The following is a 20,349-nucleotide window of genomic DNA, read 5'->3' on the forward strand; positions in this document are numbered from 1 at the left end:
TTATCATAGACTTGGTGGATAAAATTAATAGCTATTTTGCTTTCATTTTGTTTTATTTTATACTTCTACTTTATACGTCTTTATCTACTCTGATAGTCTAATGTCTAGTGATTAGCTGCGCTTAAATGCATGCGTGTAACAGTTAATATTCTAAACTAGTACATGGCATTATGACTTTGTGCCTCTGACAGGCGTGGCCAGAGACATTGTGTTTTGGGGCTGTCAGTCCATACACCAGGTTTCCTTTCATAAAATATTTATTGAAAAAACCCAATGCCAGAATGGAAGAAAGAGCCTAAATAGTTCATCTGGGTCTGTTTTTGTAGCCTTGAAGACCAAGGAGAGCTGCATCAGCTGACCCTCCCTTGTAAGGCAATTATTGAAAGCTTCCTTGGAGACAGTGGGAGGGGCCTGAGAGACTGCAAGATGAACTCATTAGATGATTTTGATGATTAAAATGCAAAAACACAACTAAAGAAATGTGGTGCATGCCAATTAAATTGTAATCTTCACTATGGTTATATATCCTGTGAGTCTGGAGAGCCCGTGCAGTCTATAACTTCACTGGTTGTCAGAGGCATACAACTGCAAGGCACTAATTATGGTTGTTGTTTGTAAACAATTTACAGTGTGTGTATTTCAGAAATGTTCCTGGGATATTGAGAGGAATGTTACTTGTCAAAATTTCAATTACCATCTAACTCACAGCAGGCACTGCCCTCCTCTACTCAGTCTCATATGTCTCTATGGCACATTGTTGTTATGAGGAATGCATTATTCAGTGCAGCAGTTGGTTACTGAGTGTTGATCCAAGACTCCATTTCCTGTTCTAGATTTGTTTATTCAAATGTGACAGTTGTGAAAAAGCTGTCTTAACGCTCTGCAACTGAAGGTCTGAGTAGATTACAAGATTAGACGATATAGAGATGTTCCTGTCTCTGTACTGTCAGCTCCTATAAGACAGATTAGTCACATACTGTTATGTTGTGAAAGCTTCATAGACCACAGTGACCTTTCCTTATTTCTTTAGCAATTACACAAACCACAGATATGTAATAATTACTTTTATTTTAAATGAATATAGGCCTTGATCTTTAATACCATATGTGTACACATATGGTATGAATGAGGCCAAAGAAATGAGCAGAAAATGAGAATACATTCAAATTTACAATTAGACAATTTGTCTAGCCTTGCTGGAATATATTGCATGTGTTAAATACATGGGTTGTTTGCAGACAGCAGGAATAGGCTATGTGCACATTTCTCTAAATAGAAAAATATGGTTGTCTTGAGGTGTATGGAGTAAGCAGTAAAGTTGGAGAAAACCATGACTGAGGTGGATGCTGCAAGGCACACTTCTCTAAAGTGCTGCAATAATTGATGCGCTGAATGTAAGTCATCAGTCATCATTATTTGTCTTCTGAGACTGAACTGGGGCTTAGGTAAAAAAAAGAATTTGGATTGAAATAAAACAAACAACAACTAAAAGCCAAAACAGAGAAACAGAATAATGGACCAGAAGATAAAAACATTTATATGTAGGAGACTGGCCTGACATGTGGTGGAAAGGAATCAGTTCCAGAAAGGACTTTCAACAACATGTAATTTCTTAAACACAGTCCAATCGGTGTAACGTTTATATTTTGTTGAAGAAAAAAAAAGGTGATGCAAACAAACTTTTTCCCAGCTATTTTAAACTGTAGGCCAGTGTGATGCTGGGATGGAGTGGCCACTGCCCAAGAATTGCAAGAATGTGATCGACATGCCCACTTATTGACTTGCTAGGTTGCCTACAACCAGCTGCAGTGAAGCATTTATATATATGTATATATAATGTAGGATTTTTATCAAAAATGTCATCTTAACATTAGGCATTCAGCTGCCTATCAGTTCAGTTCAAAAACACTGAACTAAGTCTCAGTGAGCCTGAATTGCTGCCCCTCCAGTTCCATCATTGGTTGTGTGTCCTGTAGCTGGCAGACAAGTTGCTGCTCTGTTCCAGATGGTAAAGGAATGTAATGTGCTACTGCAATGTTGTGAAGGACACAGCATGCCAGAATGATCATGCACACCTTTTCAGGACTGTAGAGTAACCCCAGCTGTGTCCAAACACCTCCACTGACCCTTGAGCTGCCTAAAGTGTGCTGCGTTATGGTGCAAGGAAGTGTTTGTAGCAGAATCTCTCGAGTAGTTATGGGTTTAGCAAGTCAGGTCAGGCCAGGTTTGTCAGATAAAAATATGGCAAAGAGAATCCAGTGTTTAGAATTAGTAAATTACATACTGCAAAAGACTTTCTGTGTTTGGTTTCCACCTTCTCAAAGCCATTGTAGGTTCTCTCTGTGTGCTGTGGCCTGTCCATCAGTGCAAAGACACGATTGTTGGATTCATCTGTGATTCTAAATTGGCCGTAGGTAAAGATGTGAGCGTTTGCTTGTCAGTCTGTTTGTGTTAGCCCCGTGATAGACGGGGTTGACCTGTGCAGGCTGTACACTGTTTTATGACAGGTTGGCTCCAGGCCAGATCGCCCATGAACCTAAGGTGAATAAGTGCTTTAGAAAATGTATTCATATATTTTATCAAGTAGGCAGATGGAGCACAAGTACATGGGTGCAGTACATTTCTCCAATAATTTCTGGCACTCGAGCAATGTCATGGAATTCATCACAAGGAAATGAAATATGCTTGGACAATGTCCTGATGATGATTTTAAAACCTTTGGAATTGAACAGTTCAGGGAATACTACAAGATCTGTGCTTTCCCTCTGGAAAAAAGCTATTGGGCGTGGTCTGTCTGAAGACCTGAATGTTGTTCCAAGGAGTTGTGTAGCTGCTGCAAAACTTCTCTTGGCAGTCAGGGATTTCTGACAAGCCATTTGTTACACTTCAAAATTTGTTATGTTGGTCTCCGAAGATGGCCTATCTCCTGAAGGCGTGGGCTGCAATATATTCCAGCGAGGCTAGATCTGCCTTCATAACACCTGCTTGTGTTGGAATCATTTATACACCCTCTCTGCCTAGGCTATAAAGTAACCAGTTGGTTACTTTACACTACAAATTAGCAAGAGTTCCTAAGAGTAGACTGGAACGCTCCTATATTAACATTAAATATTTTAATAGGAAGAAAACTGCAAATATATATTGGATATTTAATAGGATGCACTTGGGCAATTAATCCAAATAATTTAGTAAATTACGAGCTATTCTATGTATTCATTATTTACTTTTCTTTTGTTACAGCTGGTATGTGACTAATTTATATGCATTAAAACTATAATAGATTACTTAGATATGGTTGGGTAAAATTGGATCCCTTGGCAGACGTCAGTCTAGGAAAATGAAAGGAATTTAACTTAATAAAGGAATTTAGAGATTTTCGCAGTTGCCATTTTGTGTTTAAAATGTATATTCAGAAACAAAAATGTTTTTCTTAGTTGGCCAGACAGCTGTGAGCAACACAGACGAGAATTGCAAATCTAAAGTTTGATACCTGCATCTGTCTGTCCACTGAACAAGTTGTGCTGACTCTGCATCCAAAAGAAGTTGCTCATTAAGAGTCCCACCCCTCGTGAAAGATACTGGCTCTATGCTACACTACATCCTCAGCAATAGTAAAACTGCCAGCACAGAGTGGAGAGTTATTTCCAGAGCTAATGGGATCCAGACACTTTTATCTAGAGGTTTTATCAGTTGATTAACTAATGCATTGTTCTTCGTCAAGATGTAGCGAGTTGGTTCAGTCACCCTGGGATGAAGAGGTCAAGCCAAGGTGAGATCCAATCAGGCCAACAGCACTGTCCCAGGCTGGAGGGTCCTGGTGTAATTACACTCTCCAAGACGCCTGGTGAAGTTACAGATAAGGTGTGGGCATTGTTAGGGGACGTTGGGAAGCCTTGTCTACACAAACACATTGTTTCACATTTTTCATGTTAATTGCATTGTCAGGATTTGGTGTTGCTTTGCATCATAAGCTTAAAGTTTCAAGGTGACTTTTTGTGCTTTAAGATTGTGGTGTGGAAAGCCTAGGGTGATAAATCCAGGCCTCTTGTGATCATTGTTAAGGCGCTTGTATGTGTATTTTAACTTTCTGAGGTCTAAGACATCACCATTGATGACCAACAACCCAAGCCATAAACTCTAACCCTGAATTTTGGATAACCGCAAAAAGAAATTTTGATTAAAAAAAAAAAAAAAGGGTAAATAGTTTATTTTCTTTCTTTGTATCCTGAATGCCAATACATCAGAGAGCATTTACAAAAATTAACTTAAAGTTAAGAAATATTTATCTTTAACAGGAACATTTTTTCTTTTTTTCTTCTTTTCACTTTTCACTTCTTTGGTTGTCAAGTTGTTTTTATAGCTGTTATTGTTTCGGAAAACGTTTTATGCATTTTGTCCTATGTTTGTTTTCACTGTTAAGTGTTCATGTTACGCTTTGATTTTAGTATTATACAAAAAGAAGTTACGAAACAAAGTTCCTCTCTGAAAAATCGGTGTTTGAGTGTGCATATATATTTAACACAAGATAGAAGCATGAAGTATGATATAGCTTGGGATGCTTCCAAGAATGCTTTCCGTTATGAAACAAGAGTGGTTTTTGATCAATTATTTAAAAAAGTAAACACGTATTATTGAATGGTACCTCCTATTATTCTATCAACATGCTGTCTCTGCCCTTTATTTCCATTAAGTTGTATTGTGTGCGTCTGAGCCATTGGATGTTGAATTAAAACATTTCTGAATTTTGGTAACCCTTTTTTTGTGTGACTAAAAGTAGAGACTGGAGCAGTCAGCCCATTAAAAAGACAAAACCATAACCGGCCATTAAAACTATTATAAAAAATATAATTGAAAAGAATCTCTGCGGTCAACATGAACTTTGAATATCCATTAACCGAAAGCATATCACTAATCAAATTTCTGATGCATGTGAAATTGAATTACACATATGCCGAAGATCAGCATTATTTCCGACGAGTGAGAGGCTCATAGTGTCCAGGTCATCCTTCTCACTCCCCCCGTCTCAAGGCCCAATACAGCAGAGTAAATTTGTATCCTCTTGTGCATTGGCGTGTCTGATTGGTAGATCAAGTTTTATGTCCCCCTGTCTGTGACTCTCATTGAATTACCGCCATGTGGGCTGAGCAGCTGTTCCTGCTGGTCGCAGCAGGCTGCTGTCGTTAATTGAAGCGTAATGGGCTCAACAGCAGGGAAGGTCAGACAGAGCGCTCTGCTGATGCACAGCCCCTGTCTGATCATATATACAGTATACCAAGAAACTTTTTAACTCCCCTCCTGTGTTACACCTCCGTCAACCAGACATGTGAGTCAACTGTTATCTTGATGCATAAGTAATACTAAAATTGCATTTTTTTTTTTTGCAAAGCAAAAAAGCTGCTTGTTCAGCAAGCAGATTTGATTTAAATGTGGAACAATTTGGTCTGCAATTTAACATTTCTTTTTTTTCTCTCCTCTTAGTCTGGTTTTCTTGCAGTTCTGGTAGAACTCTTTAACACAATACTACCTCAAGATACGTTCACACTGCAGGTCTTAATGTTCAATCCCGATTTTTTGATCAAATCCGATTTTCTTGTCTGCTCATTCACACTACAAATAAAATGCGACAGCAAACGCGCTCTAGTGTGAACGCTCAAAGCGGCCCGCATGCGCAAAAGAAGACGTCATACACAACGCGCTCTGTTTAGACCCAGAGCAAACAATATTGTTTGACTAATGGCCCTTAATATAAAGACTTCGGACTTTACGCTTCCCAATTTTTGCTTTAAGTTATTTGTAAATAACCTAATAATTATCCTTATTTTCTGTTTTTGAGAGGAGCAGTGCTTCAAAGGATAGTTGCAGATTTCTGTCAGAATCTGCAGATTATACAGTACAAATAAAATGTTCACGTTGTCTTCCCAACAGTTTCACTAACATCTATGTCTCGCGATGTCTTCTCCGGAGCTGATAATTGGCGTCTGTCTTGTGTCAGTGACGTAAAAGACTGATTTAATGCAACTTGACCATTCAAATAGCAGTCGCTTTCTAAAACATCGGATATGTATCGGATTCAGTACCACATACGAAAGTGACCCAGCTCGGATTTGAAAATATCGGATTTGTGCCGTTCACACTGTCATACCATGATCGGATATGGATCGCATAGGGTCAAAAAAATCGGATTTGATGCGCTTTCGCCTGCAGTGTGAATGTAGCCCAAGTCACATTAGTCACATTATATTTTTAGTCACCTGTTAATTACTGTTATATATTTATATAAATCTTTGCGTATACTAACCTTGATTTGCTTGATCTTTATGTTGGGTGTCCAATCTCAGAAGACAGTTTGCTCCAGCAATAGCATAGCCATTCATCTCAGTGCTCACACCTCAGAGCACCATGAATTATCCTCCGAGCTCTATTTGTGTTTGAGGATTCAAAAAAGATTTCATGGATCACTGGCAGGAGATCAGAGAGGCAGTTTTATGAATCACAGAACCACAATCCTATTGAACACAGTGCAGTTATTGCAGGCTACTTGCAGGCTACCTGCATTGTAGCCTACAATGGTAGGCTACAATGCAGGCTACCATTGTTTGGCTACTTGAAACTGATTCTGTATTGTGCCGCTGACATTCTGAGGTTCTCCTTACAACAATAGTTGCTTTGATGAAATATCCTACGAAATCTTGATTGTATTGCAAACCAGGATTTGTGACGTTGTGGGGCATGCTGGTTTAAGTTGAACTGGAGATGTAGATTTGGTGTGTTTATGGGTATGGATGAGTCCCATATCCCACTGTGCTGCTGGAAGTCGAGGTCGTCATTTTCAAGTCTGACGTGGGAATATTTTAATCCTTTTTTTTCCTTTTTATCCTGCTTCCTTAGTGAGATTCTTAGATGCTTAATCATGACCTAGTTTAAAAATGTATGTCAACTGAAGAAAATTATAAGCTGTGTTTCTGATTGACCTTATGTCTCTAGCTCAAGTTGAATCTTCCTGACTGAGACCGAGAAATGTTACATTTCGTCAGCTAAAAATCTTTCTGTTTCTCCTCTTTCTGATTTGAGGTTATGTTGAAAACATTTCTCTGTTGCCAAAAGTTATAAGGCTATAGGGTAGAAAGGTCTACTTTTCCCTAAAGTAATCAGAGATATGTAACTGCACATTGTTTAATGCTTAAATAATAATGACACATTTGAAATGTTTTGACTAAACCTGATTAACCTTTTACATTATTTTTGGCACATTCTATCATATTAAACAAATCCACAAGGCTGTAATAACAACTAGGGGGGAAAAAAGCTCAGCTAAATGATCTTCCCTTTGTGTTTTAAACTCTCCGTTCCTGTTCAATTTGCACATCTGCTTTTACATTTTGTCAACAATATCTATCCATTTGATAGCTGGATAGTGTAGGGATATTCACAGTAATTACATGTACATGCAATTTCACAGTGGAAGCCAACTACAAATCAGTTTAAACTCCTCTGGGTTGTTCAGTAAAGTGGTGCAACATGCTTGGCCCTTTGTAGAGGAATGTATTTCCATTATTTGGCAAGAAATTCGGCGAATTTAAAAATGATGCGACTTAGCAATTCATAATATCTTTTACAAAGGTTACGCTCTTATTAACGCATTTTGACTTATTAAATTCTTTCATCAGATAATGAATGCAAGCACAAACAGATACAAGCTTCCAACCTTCGTCCATCTTAACATCTCGTTAAACCATTGCAGACGTATTCATTAAATGAAATGAAAAAGTAAAGGTCATTTTGAAGATGCGTTGCCAATCATAATACAATGATCTTTATAAAACAACTTGTGTATTTTCATTCTTCTGGTATAGTATCAAAGCAATGCTGTACTGATGTGTCATTTTCACTTGTTGTTACACTGAAAATGCTTTATTTTGCTTAGTATTCTGTTTCTGTCCTTTATGCTCTCAAAATGGAGGGAAAAAACAACTGGCCTGTCTTAGAGTAGAATTGGTGTACCACTTCCTAAATCCTAATCCCGATCAGGTTGAGTGGAGTTTCTTTTGATTTCTTTTGATTGTGTGTGTGTATATATATGTGTGTATATATATATATATGTGTGTATATATGTGTGTATGTATATATGTATATATATATATGTATATATATATGTATATGTGTATATGTGTGTGTGTGTATATGTGTGTGTATATATATGTATATGTGTGTGTATATGTACTGGTTGCAGCTGCTTCCACATAACCAAAGCATAAATCCATGCATTGAAGGTAGTAATAAAGTATTGTACAGCTTTCAGCTATGTGGTTATGTTGTATGCTTTCAACATTTGACATTTTTTCTAGTTAAAAAATAATCTAATTTAATATACATCTTTAAAATAATGTTTTATACCAACACTTTCAAGACTGTGATTGCACAGATCTTACTTTGCAATACCACAATACCCTGAGTTCAGCATGGCACCATTTATGAAGATGTCACTTGTTCTTTTCTGCCCTTAAAATGCACACTAGTGCTGATGTAAGGCCTCCTTATTGTATGCTTGGCTCAACAAGCTGCTAGGTTTAGCAGTTTTATTCACTGTCATTTTCCCTAAGCTAGACCTAAGCCATCATTTCTCTGTGTCGAAGCACTTTTGAATTGAATTACAGAAATTCCTTATCCCTTACCCAGTTTTACACACAGAATAAAAGGCTGACAGCTGCCTGTCAAACCAAGTGCTTTGCACATTGTGACTAGTACAAGATTGAAGAGGTCTGGAATACAGAAAGCCACTTTTGAACTCTATCCATGTTTTTTTTATTAGTTTTTTTTTTTTGTCATGAATCTTTCTGAAAAGATAAGATGCAACACTGCACTTCTAGCTCTGGTCTGTACATTGACTTATTTCAATATATTTTTCGACGATTGGGAGAGGCAAAACTGTTCATATTAAAATAGCTGGATGTTGCATTATACCTCTGCAAAATCATGGCAGTCCGTTTCTTCTCACTCTGCGCTCAAACCTTTCCCCTCTCTACCTCTGCAAGAAAGCTTGGTCATACTTGCTCACAAGTTCTTCTCATCATTGCCAAGTCTGAAACTTTAGTACTAGGTTTAGTAACTTTACAGACACCCGGTGGCTTCCTGGATCAACCTTAACCATGCTTTCTGTAAAAGATTGCACAACCCCACGAAACTTCAGCTGCTGGCACTCTTCTCTGCTCCTACTCTGCTTTTTGACCGGTAGCAGCACATTCAGCTGAACTGTGAATGACCTTTCTCTTTAGGCATCATTGTATATTCAAATATACTCAAAAACACAACACAACATCTTTAATTATTTGCAAACTGATTTTGTCAAACAATATCAGGTTAGGAAAAACAAAACAGTGACCACCTGGTAGGAAATTGACTGGATCTGATGGGCGAGAAATATATTAGACTGGAAACATCATCTTTTCTCCAAAAACAGACACCTCCACAAGGAAAAATGAGAACAGCTATACGCGACTGCTTGGAAAATATATGTACATAAGCACAGAGAGTAAAAGAGGCAAACACAAGGCTGACACCAGCTGACACTAGGCAAAATGCAAGTATGATGCAATAGCGTCATGGACATGCTAATTAGTGCCTGATGCCATTCAAGCAAGCTTTTGCAGTTTTTTATTTAACTTCTAAAACATGGAGTGAGGGTGTGCATTTTTAAATAGGGAGGGAACTAGATGATAATGTCCCGCTTGGTTGTGATTTGAGTAATTTGGAACACATATGCCTCACATGCCAAATAAGCCCAAGCTGAACTCAATTTAAGAAAGAAACAAAAAAAAAACTTTATAACTGTTAATTTGTGAAAATTTAAAGAGCCTCAGCTGTGGGAAAGTACAAATGAGAACTACACGTGGCCATTTGGAGATTACATCTTCTGTCACTTCTTGCAGCGATTCATCATCAGATCATGGAGTAAACATAACAGAAAAATCAGTCAGACTTTATCATGGTAGCTGTGTGTCAGAGTTAATTAGATCACTGTGTTTTTAGCCTTAAAGCTATTTTGCTAATGACAATATCAAAAAACAGTGTCATGTTAACAGTCGATGAGGTCAGTTACAGAGCAGATGTAGTTTGTGGGTACACCGTGTTCTGTCAGGAGAAGCTAAGAGTTATTAGTATACATAAATTTAATTCATATTACAGAAAGAGTGTTGTCTTTTGTGCGATATTATTTTAAGTGTTTTTAGAAATGTCATTATTCCTGAAAGACTGTATTTTTCTACATTACAGCTCACATTTGGCATATTGTAAAAATAAAGTCTGGGAAAACTGTTAGACTGGAACAAAAGGCTGGAGTCGTTCTGCAGCTGCAGCGGCAAAGAAACTGCAGGAGGCCACAGCTCTATGTTGGTCATAAACTGAATACTGTCTTCAAAGTTGCGCAACTCCTTCATACACCAAAAAAAGCATGTGCACATTTGCCTTTGGGCACTTTCTCTAGCTCAGCATGCATATCTAAGACTTTTGCTAACCAAGCCAGATGACTTCCTGTAGCCTCTGCGCACACTTGAGAATGATAAGACTGAAGAAACATATGGTTCCTTTAGAAAGCTTGTGTATCCATAGTTTAAACTGTTTTTCTCTATGAGTAGTTAATTGTGGGATGTTTTTTGGAAAAGTGTGACAAAAAGGAAATTGTATTAGTTTGTACTAGAATTAATAGCAGTATAAATGCTTCATTGAAGCTTTTTAGTATGCAACATTGACTTATAAAAATGAATAATTGTGTTTAGTTTGATAAGTGTGTTTGTGGCTGCAGACATGAAAGTTTATATTGTTTATGTGACTTCAATTCATCTGGCTTTAATTACTATTTCTTTTCTTGGTTTAAGTGAGGGTATGATAAGTGTGGTCATCTTATTTGTTGTCTAGTTAATCAGCTACAATCGTGAAGAAGAACGTTTTCATGGATGATGCATGGACTGTATTTTCTACTGCTGCAAAATACTTAACTATATAAAACATGATTTATAGCTGGGTTAGACTTAAAAGCTTGATGCAGTTCATCCAGGATGATGTAATGATGTTGCATTAAAAGATACACTGATATTTCAACACAGTAGTAGAAGTAATATTATGTTATTATTTACTTTTATCTTTTATATAATAACATTTTTACAAAGGTAATTTACTTTTGCTTGGTTGTGGTTGTTTGTATCAGTTGTATTAGAATTCCACAAGTCCTAATACCAATTCTAATTCTAAAATTGATTTAATCACTTTTTAAAGTAGTTTTTTTTTTTCAATTACATTGATTTATTTAATCATGATCTTTTATTTCTACATGCCCAGTGTTAACAAAGACACATAATCTTATGTTTTCACAGACTGGATGATAAAAAACTGTTAAAAGTATGAGCAGTATCTAGCTACCTTATGTCTGTGAAGGTTCTCAGTCATCCAGGTCATCGTAGTCAAAGGAGCTTGCAAAGAAAAGCGTCTGGACTTCTTTAAGTTACTTGAAGACGTTTCACCTCTCATCCGAGAAGCTTCTTCAGTTCTAAGGTCAAATGGTGGAGAGTCCCAGATATAAACCTAGTGGGAGTATCCCCCCAAAGATTGACAAAAGGACCCCCTGATGATCCTCTAATCGCCTGAGCCAAGGTGTGAAACTGGGTGTGGGTCCCAATCAGCCAGAGTTTCGGGTGAGGTCATTGTGAAACCTAGCCCCACCTTATCATGCGAATTCCTGGGGTCAGATGGCCCAGGATGTGAGTGGGCGTTAAGGCGTCTGGGAAGGGATCTCAAAACTGGATTATAGATGGCAGAGAGTTGGTGTCGTAAACCACCGCCTCTGTTCAAAGATGGTCGCTCACAGTGGACATAGATGGCTTCTTTCACTCCTCTTTCAAACCATCTGTCCTCTCTGTCCAAAATGTGAACATTGGCATCCTCGAAAGAGTGTCCTTTATCCTTAAGATGCAGATGGACAGCTGAGTCTTGTCCTGTGGAGGTGGCTCTTCTGTGTTGTGCCATGCGCTTGTGAAGTGGCTGTTTGGTCTCTCCAATGTAGAGGTCTGTGCATTCCTCGCTGCACTGTACAGCATACACCACATTGTTAAGTCTGTGTTTTGGAGTTTTGTCTTTCGGGTGAACCAGTTTTTGTCTGAGTGTGTTGCTGGGTCTGAAATGCACCAGGATGTCATGCTTTGAGAAAACCCTCCTGAGTTTTTCTGATACACCGGCAACATAGGGGATGACAATGTTGTTGCGTCTGTCCTTCTTATCCTCCCTCGCTACCTCGCTACCTTATATGAAATCGCCTAAAAAACTGTTGAAACAGCAAATGCAAATGTTATTTTTATAACAGGTCATAGAGTGTGCATACATTCACAGTCACAGATATGCACAATCTGTGTTGTATGCATTGTTTTGTGCTTTCAAGTGCTGGAACAAAGTTTGGCCTTGTTTTCTGTTTCACTTTCACATTGATGTTATCTGTGAAACTGTACACGGCGCTGTTCAAAATAGTCATAATAAAATTATTTATAAACATAATCCAGAACGAGATAGAATAGATGCATGAGATAACTGACACTAATCACAAACATAAACAATTTAAACATTTGTGTGTGAAAGTATATTTTAAAATGTGTAAATTGTAACGTCTATTGATTTTGAAGAATGCTTAAAGTCTTGAAGCAACAACTGCAAAAACATCATCACAATCACAATCCACTTACTCTTGCAAATGAGATTCGGCTATAGCGAACGCTAAAGTGTGCTTAGGGAGCACAGTAGCCAATCATGTACGAAGGAGAGTTGAATTATTCAATGTACACTTTGCAGCCATTACAATCATCTCTGATTATTGTGCATTCTTTGAAAGTCTACAGCGGGTGAATACAACTCTATCGAACAGCCTCCCACTCGGCAAAGAGCTTCATTGTTATTGCCAAAACAAAGTAGGCACTTATTTCGTTTCATGCCATACCCAACATAAACACCCAAGGAGTGAGTGACAAATTACCTCTCGAGTCTATGCTGATCAGCCTGGTGTGGCACTAACACTTGCGAGCGACATCAGTTATCCTAATGGTGAGCTGATAGCACTGGCTTTTTTCCAGTGGACATGGCTGCCTGTCAGATCGGAGTCAAACATTTGAAAATAATAGCTTTCTTTTGTTCAGCTACCTGACATTGTGCATGTGGCACCACATTTTACACATCTATTCCTTTCTAGGATTTTTCTGTATTACTTTGAATCTTTTATTTGTTGGCCTGTAGATAAAAATCAGATGTGTAGGTGCTTAAGCTGAATTTTATGTAGCAATTAAAATTAAGAAATCAGTGAGGGGAAATGCAGCAGCTGTCTCGTGACCAGAACTCTTCCCTTAGACTCACAAAGAAAACTGGATCAATATAAGGTTAAGGTTTAATCCCTGGAACACCAGCCAATCAATACAGGAAGTCAGCCATTTGAGTGCCTTTCTTCTGTGTGGAACCATAATTCCCAGTAAGAGACACTGGGCCAGCCTCCCCATCTTCTGCCCTCCTCTTTTCCATCCATGGCTGCGCTTTGATAATCCATACAGCTACAGGCTCAGCATGCTGTCTCTCAAGCAGTCTTTATCTATTGTCCTGAGCCCTTATCTCTTGGCACAGTACTGGTGCCACCTTAAAGCACAAAATGTCAACTTGTTCCCCCTCACATCCCTAAATGTGAACTTTGAGTTCTGACGCAGTGGAGCTTATAGAGGACACTTCAAAAACTGTGAGTGTTTGATTGGTTGTGTCTGCGTGCGTGCGTGGAACTGCGCTCACCTAACGACTTTCTGTTGTTGAAGATTTACTTTACTTGTGTTTGATGGCAGGGAAATTTGAATATGTTGTGCTCTTGGGCAGGTGCTTTAATGTTTTTTAAAAAACATGAGAAATTAGCTCTGAATGTTTCTAAATGGCAAACCCCATATAATGTGTTTTTATTAAGTGTGAAATCATCGTCTTTGTCCCACCCGCAGTTTTGGAGTGATGCACATGACGGCATTAATAAACACAATAATTCATTGCATAAAAATGATCTCGTTGTTTCAAATATGTAAATAGCACAGTGTGAGGAAAAAAAAACATAGTGGTGTGTGACTGGGTTATTAGCGCTGTCGTCAGTGTTGATGGGTTTGGAAAGGTCAGTGAACAAAGTGAACATAATGTTCTGACATTTAGATCTGAGAGGGGGGGAGATAATAATAATGTTTTTGATGACTCAAAATACAAAAATTATCCCTTTATACAGGAGCTAAATCCTTGTCTTAGGCTCTGTTTAGGTACTGATACTAATTCCTATTTTTTGTAGTCTTACAGATCTTATTTTGAGCATTTGTAATCTATTTGTCCTCTGACTTGTTCCCAATGACTTATTATGACAGTCATAAAACTCTTTGCAACATCTTGACTCTGAAAATATCAAATTCAAAGATGAATTTAAAAGCAAAGTTCACCTGCAGTGGAGCAGCTTTCTTCTTTAGCTGATATTGGCCAATTGCAGGATGTACTGAGCACATGACAGTGAGTATTGTTTGATATATTCATAGACACTAAAACCAGCAAAGCCTGTTTTTTTTTGTTAACTGTTAACACTGATTTAATTTTTGCAAAGAAAATCAAGTCCTGTGTCAAACTAGAATGCTACATTTTCAGTTTCCTCTTTCACACAGCGTGCAACCTCTTCTTTCCTCAACACGCTGGAACATTTTGACATTTTTTTACACCACCCCAGATTACCACTTACAAAAAAGAACAGACTTCCCATCGTCACCACTTATCACAAGAAGCAGGCTTTTAATTTCACCCATGGTTCCCCTCTTCTCCACGTTTTTTCCCTCTGTATAATTGACTTTTTACAGGTTTCAACCATCTCTGGACATCTTCTGCAGGCTAGGCAGGTATCAGCTCCTCCTCTACCTCTACTACACACACATACATACACTTGGACACACACAAACACACACTTGGACACACGCAGATAAATGCACACAGCTCTCAGTACATTAACAGTTATTTTCCAGGGTAACATTCGTGGCTTCAGGGTCCAGGTGTCGCTGCAGCTGCTGACCCATGTTATCAGCCAACCTCAGCAACCAGGCCTCCTCGAAATTAATCCTGACGCCGTCACGCTACTTCTCTTGCTCACACTGATGGCTCCCTTTCTGTGCGACAATCCCCTCGGGATCCTAAGCAGTCGGGACTCAGACACGCTCACCTGCATACCCTAGTCCCACGAGATGTGCCTATCAATTGAAAAGGGGCGATGGAGTGACCAGGATTACAGCCACGGCTGAGATAATTATAAGCTTTTTTAATGAAGGGGCGGTGGGGGCTGGGAGGCCAGGTGGAACAGCTGCACAAAACAAATCCGATTATCCAGGAACCGTTTTTTTCCTCTTTCAGCTTCAGCATCTATCGCTGCCTTTTGTAGAATATTTCCCTGATCTGCTTCAAACATTTCACACATTGGCTTTTAGAGTTTCTGTTTCTGCACCAAATCCTTATTTATTTGTGCATTTTTTTTGCTCTGTTTTGTACATACTGTCAGCACCTTTAATTTGATTGAGAATGACCTACCTGTAACATGAACCAAATCATAGTTACCATGCATGAGCGATACCCTCTCAGTAAAGTGTAAATTAACCTTGACAAAAAATCTCATGCAGCCTTATTCACTTAAAAAAAGAAGCAAGTATTACTTGTGTTATTCAAGTGTGTCAGAGGGGAAAAAAACCCCCCAAAAACAAGCCTTTCTCCAAAAATAGACGCATAAAGACAGACACGTATTTTATTTCTCTCCTTTCTAAAACAAGTGACACTGCTCATCTGAAAATGTAATTTACTCAAGTGGCGGTATCAGTAGTCCAGTATGAAAGTTATGTGTGACACTTTTTATGGCAATATCATTTGTAGGAGAGGTCCGAAATGCAGAAAACAGGTTTAATTTATTTAGACATAAAAGTGCACAAAACCTGATGTAGTTTCACATGTAATGGTTTAAAACCACTTCAGGAGGCCATGTGGACAATTGTATTAGTTGCATTAAAACTCTAAAAGCTTGTAATTTAAAACATGTGTTGGTAGGAGTCTCTTCCAAGCATCAGTCTTTGAATGAATGCGTCTTTAGGTTAGTCCAAGCGAAAAGCACTAAAATCCCAAACAAGAGGCAAACTACTTGAGGCAGCTTCTTGAAAACATCCATTGATATATCTCTCATAGAAAGACCCTTGATCAAGGTGAAAATGATTTGGAGAGATGAGCACAGCTTCATCAGTGACAGGCTGCACCTGCAACAGACCCCAGGCGTCCTCACTCTCAGAAGCCTGCTTCATAGCCAATAAATGCAATTATTAGACAACTGTTCATAGTAACATGTGAAGAAACGACAGCTTGAGAAATCTGTTTTTTCACATGTTTATTTGTTACCCAATTAAATTAAATTTATATAGCACCAATTCACTGCAACAGTCACCTCAGTCCATCCACCAGGGTGGTATCACCGTTGTATATGAATGAAGTCAGCTGTAATTTGGTGCTTCCTCTTTTTTCTTCTCCCCTGCGGTGTCCCCCTTCTGTCATCCTCACAGAAACCCTGAAGTGCTTCACAAAGATACTAAAATAAAAAACAAACCTTCATGCTGTACTCACACCTATACAATTAGTATTAACTTTTTCTTCTAGCTCTTGGTAAAACTTGCAAATTCCAAACAAATTTCACTGCAACTCTGTTCGCTCTTTTAAAATGCAACTATAAAAACTTATCAGTGTTGTAGATGTTATGAAGATCATCACGACATAGTACAGGGAGGCCTTGCAGTACAATGGCGCACTTGTCTGTGAAATCTGGCTTGCAGAACTAAACAATGAACAAATGGATTACAACATCATGAAACATTCAATAGCACAAAAAACTTCCAAAAACAGTAAAAGCACCATCTTGTTTGAGCTGGAAAACTCAGGTTTATTGTAATCAGCAGTAACGAACAAAACTGCTCATAAAATAATGTCAATTTTCAACAATTTAAAATAGCAATTCAAGTTTTACATGAGTTTATACTCACAATCTGCAGGATTTAGGCTCTTAACTTAAATGTTGTTATTGGGCCATTTCATCCACATCCTAATTTACTTACAATATATAATAACACAGAAATAGTTTCAGCGATGCAAGTTCAATATAATAATGGGAGAACAATCTGTGGAGTGAAGTCAGGCTCCTATAGAAACAGTCATGTTTCTATACAAATTATACTTTAAATAATTGTCAGATATGATCCTAATCTCTTGACTCGTCTGTGGAGAATTTACATTACAATGCACTACGAATGCGCTTTAGGTGGCGAACTTCAAACAGGCCATTGGGTTTCTAGCTCTCCACATCTGTCCACAATACACAATTTAGATTTGAAGTTAACGAAGCAATCCCAAATTTGCTGCTCTTCTTCTTCTTCTCCATCTATTCGGCAGATTCAGCACAGTTTCCTTTCTCCCCATGAAACAATGTCATTGTTTCCTTTGTTGTCACTCAATTTATTTAACATTGCTCCACAACAATGAGTAAACTGCAACTCAATACAAGCTAGTATATTCTTTATTTCCAAAAAAAGGTAAGTAATGTATGTAAGCCACGAAAGCTGGAATTAACAGTGTACAATGAGGCAACTTAAGCTCTTTACAGTGTTTTTGAGGGAGACTTATCTTATTCTTATCAAAAAATGTTCCCATCAGTAAAAGGGAAAAAGCTCATTATTTTGCAGCTTTGTTCTGGTTGTGCTAATTTGACATTCTCGAGGTCCTTTTTCATGTCTGCGATGAAATATTTATGGTGTGAAGAAAATATTCTGTGAGAATTATCTGGCTATCAACACAATGCTTTGTGGCTTTGTGTTAGGCATTACATCAATTGGAATAATTTTTTTTCTAAAGGCCATCACTTTGAACAAGAAAATCTGTGAACAATTAAAAGGTGCATGAATATCTACCGGTGAAATTTAACAGCTTTTACATGCCTAAAACCACTTTGATGCCCAAAGGTGTCCTTTTACCTTCAGCAGTAGGATACATCAGACAGTCTTCCAAATGAATTTCTGTCAATTTTTTTGGATGAACATTAGAGGCACAGTAATTATTATTTTCTGTCAGAGGTTTGATTTTGATCAGTAGAGCAGAGGAGCTTGTATGCTCAGACAGCTGTGGGCTACAGCTTTGCCTAGTTTAATTGTTCCTTTCATCCAATACAGAAATATGGAAACATTGATGAACTAAAATCTTCACATTAAGGCTCAATTTAAAAATAGACCTCACCAAACACCAAAAATCCCCCTAAAATACTTCCCCAAACAAAACAAGACTGGCAAAAAGATTTCCTCTCTGTACGAGAGTATGTCTGATGTCCTATTACATGTGACACAACTCATTTGATTAAGAGATTCTCTGCTTGTGCATATATTTAAATATCATATGGAGCATTTTTGTCTGATCACATTTACTTTGTCATTTATCTTCCAGGCATTCACTGAATTTCCAGCCCAGCTCAAAGTTATTTTTTTAAATAACCATACAGAAACGGAGAAAACCAATCAACACATCGTGATAAAAAAGACCCAAAAAATCAACGAATAGATCAGAATTAAGCTGGGTGGTATTGTTTAGCTCATCTTTATTTGGTGACACTTATGGGCATGGCTTATTTATATATGTATTTTTTCTCCTGTTATCAGTACTGTGACCCCCGTTGGCTGGCTTAACTGGCCATACCACTGCATCTATAGCTCACGGAGGCAGGGAAAAAGAGCCATAGTAAGTTTGGTGCCACAGTGATAAACATGCAGCTGATTGAGTTCACAACCCTGGCTTCAGGAGCAGCTGCTTGGGCTGCCAGACTGTTTGAGGTGCTGGCAGAATTGAGATACCTCTCTCTTTCAGATACTGCCACATACAACATCTTAACAGTCTGGGACTGAATTCATGTACGCATTGCATAATATACTGTCTGTTTTAGTGAGGTGATTAGTGACTTTGCAGTGCAGCTGTCTCTGATGTTTGTCTGCCAAGGTACCGAGCTGGGAACTGCTTTATGATATGGTGAAAAGCTTGGGTCTGTGGATGCTGCCAAGCCTGTTCATTAAATGCGGAGCTTCTTTTGAGATGTAGAATTTAATTTATTCAATGTTTGGATTAAAGTCTTAACTCTAAAATGTAACAGCAACTAGAAATCATTTAGCAGATGGCAATACACAAGGAATGGCCAAGTTCAGTGTATCAGCTGATGTTTTTGGAGCACACATTAGACAGGACAGATATATATAAAACAAAAATAACTAAGTTTATATTGGCAAAATATCAAGGTCTTGACTTCCAGCAGTGAGGTAGGTAGCTGAGGAGGGATTGGCAAATTCCACTTTTACAGTTTTATAGTAATAGTACATGCATAGTATTAATAGTACTTATTAGTAGTTTTTGGAAAAGCTATGAAAGACTGTAGAAATCATTACTTTTTTTTCTATTCTCTTTTTTTATTGAATTTTTGTGACCTCTGCGAATGGGATGGACATTTTAGACAACCTTAATGTCATTTACAGAGCTCAATAATTTCAAGAAACACACTTGCACACATTGCAGAGCAAACACTCTGAGAGAGCTTTTAGCTGTGGGGCTGCAGTATAGTGCCAAGCCAGGCGAGGTAAGCTCCTGGAGGGAGGTGAAAAGCATAAGGCAGGTTTAAGGTTGGAGGCAATTGTTGTCAGGAGAGAGGATGGCAAACACTTCTGCCTTTGAGCTTAACTTAAAGGTAGAAGATGTTAAGCAGAGAAAGCTGAAGAGACTGCACTGACCCAGTGTCAAATAGATGTGGTGGCTTAGTGTAATACATAATCTAGAGTTTGAACTACTACACTTATTTAAGCTAAAGCAGATACTAATTTATTTTAATCACCCAGTTTAATTACTCTTTGTAATTGCTAAATGTGAAATGAGGTAATCAGAATTCATTCATGTGTGATGTAAATGTGTATATTAAATTAGATGCCATTCTGTCAAAATGTTGATGAGATATTTCAATGAAACACTAAATTTTCACCCCACTGTGGTGCTAGATAAGGAGTCACCAAGATTAATCACCTGAGGACTCTGCATCAAGTTTGTGGGATGTGTTTGAGCAGACTAATTGTTATTTTTCAGTCTGGACTAAAGTGGAAAAACTGGTTAACAGACTGGCAGTGACATTCCTTAAGCCGCATTGGCAAAATCAAAAGTGGTTGATTTAAAGCTCCCAGGATTGTACGAAGATGCCGTATTGTCCATCTTAAGGTTACTGTTGGGATTTAA

General features: G+C 38.1%; 1 protein-coding gene across 3 annotated transcripts in view; it reads left to right on the forward strand.

The window, feature by feature from the left end:
- Window positions 1-20,349, forward strand: part of thsd7ba (thrombospondin, type I, domain containing 7Ba) — a 197,395-nt gene that overhangs the window by 20,081 nt on the left and 156,965 nt on the right. The gene's annotated exons all lie outside the window — the stretch shown is intronic.

The sequence above is a fragment of the Neolamprologus multifasciatus genome, chromosome 16 (genome assembly GCF_963576455.1).
Source record: "Neolamprologus multifasciatus chromosome 16, fNeoMul1.2, whole genome shotgun sequence".
NCBI lineage: Eukaryota > Metazoa > Chordata > Actinopteri > Cichliformes > Cichlidae > Neolamprologus > Neolamprologus multifasciatus.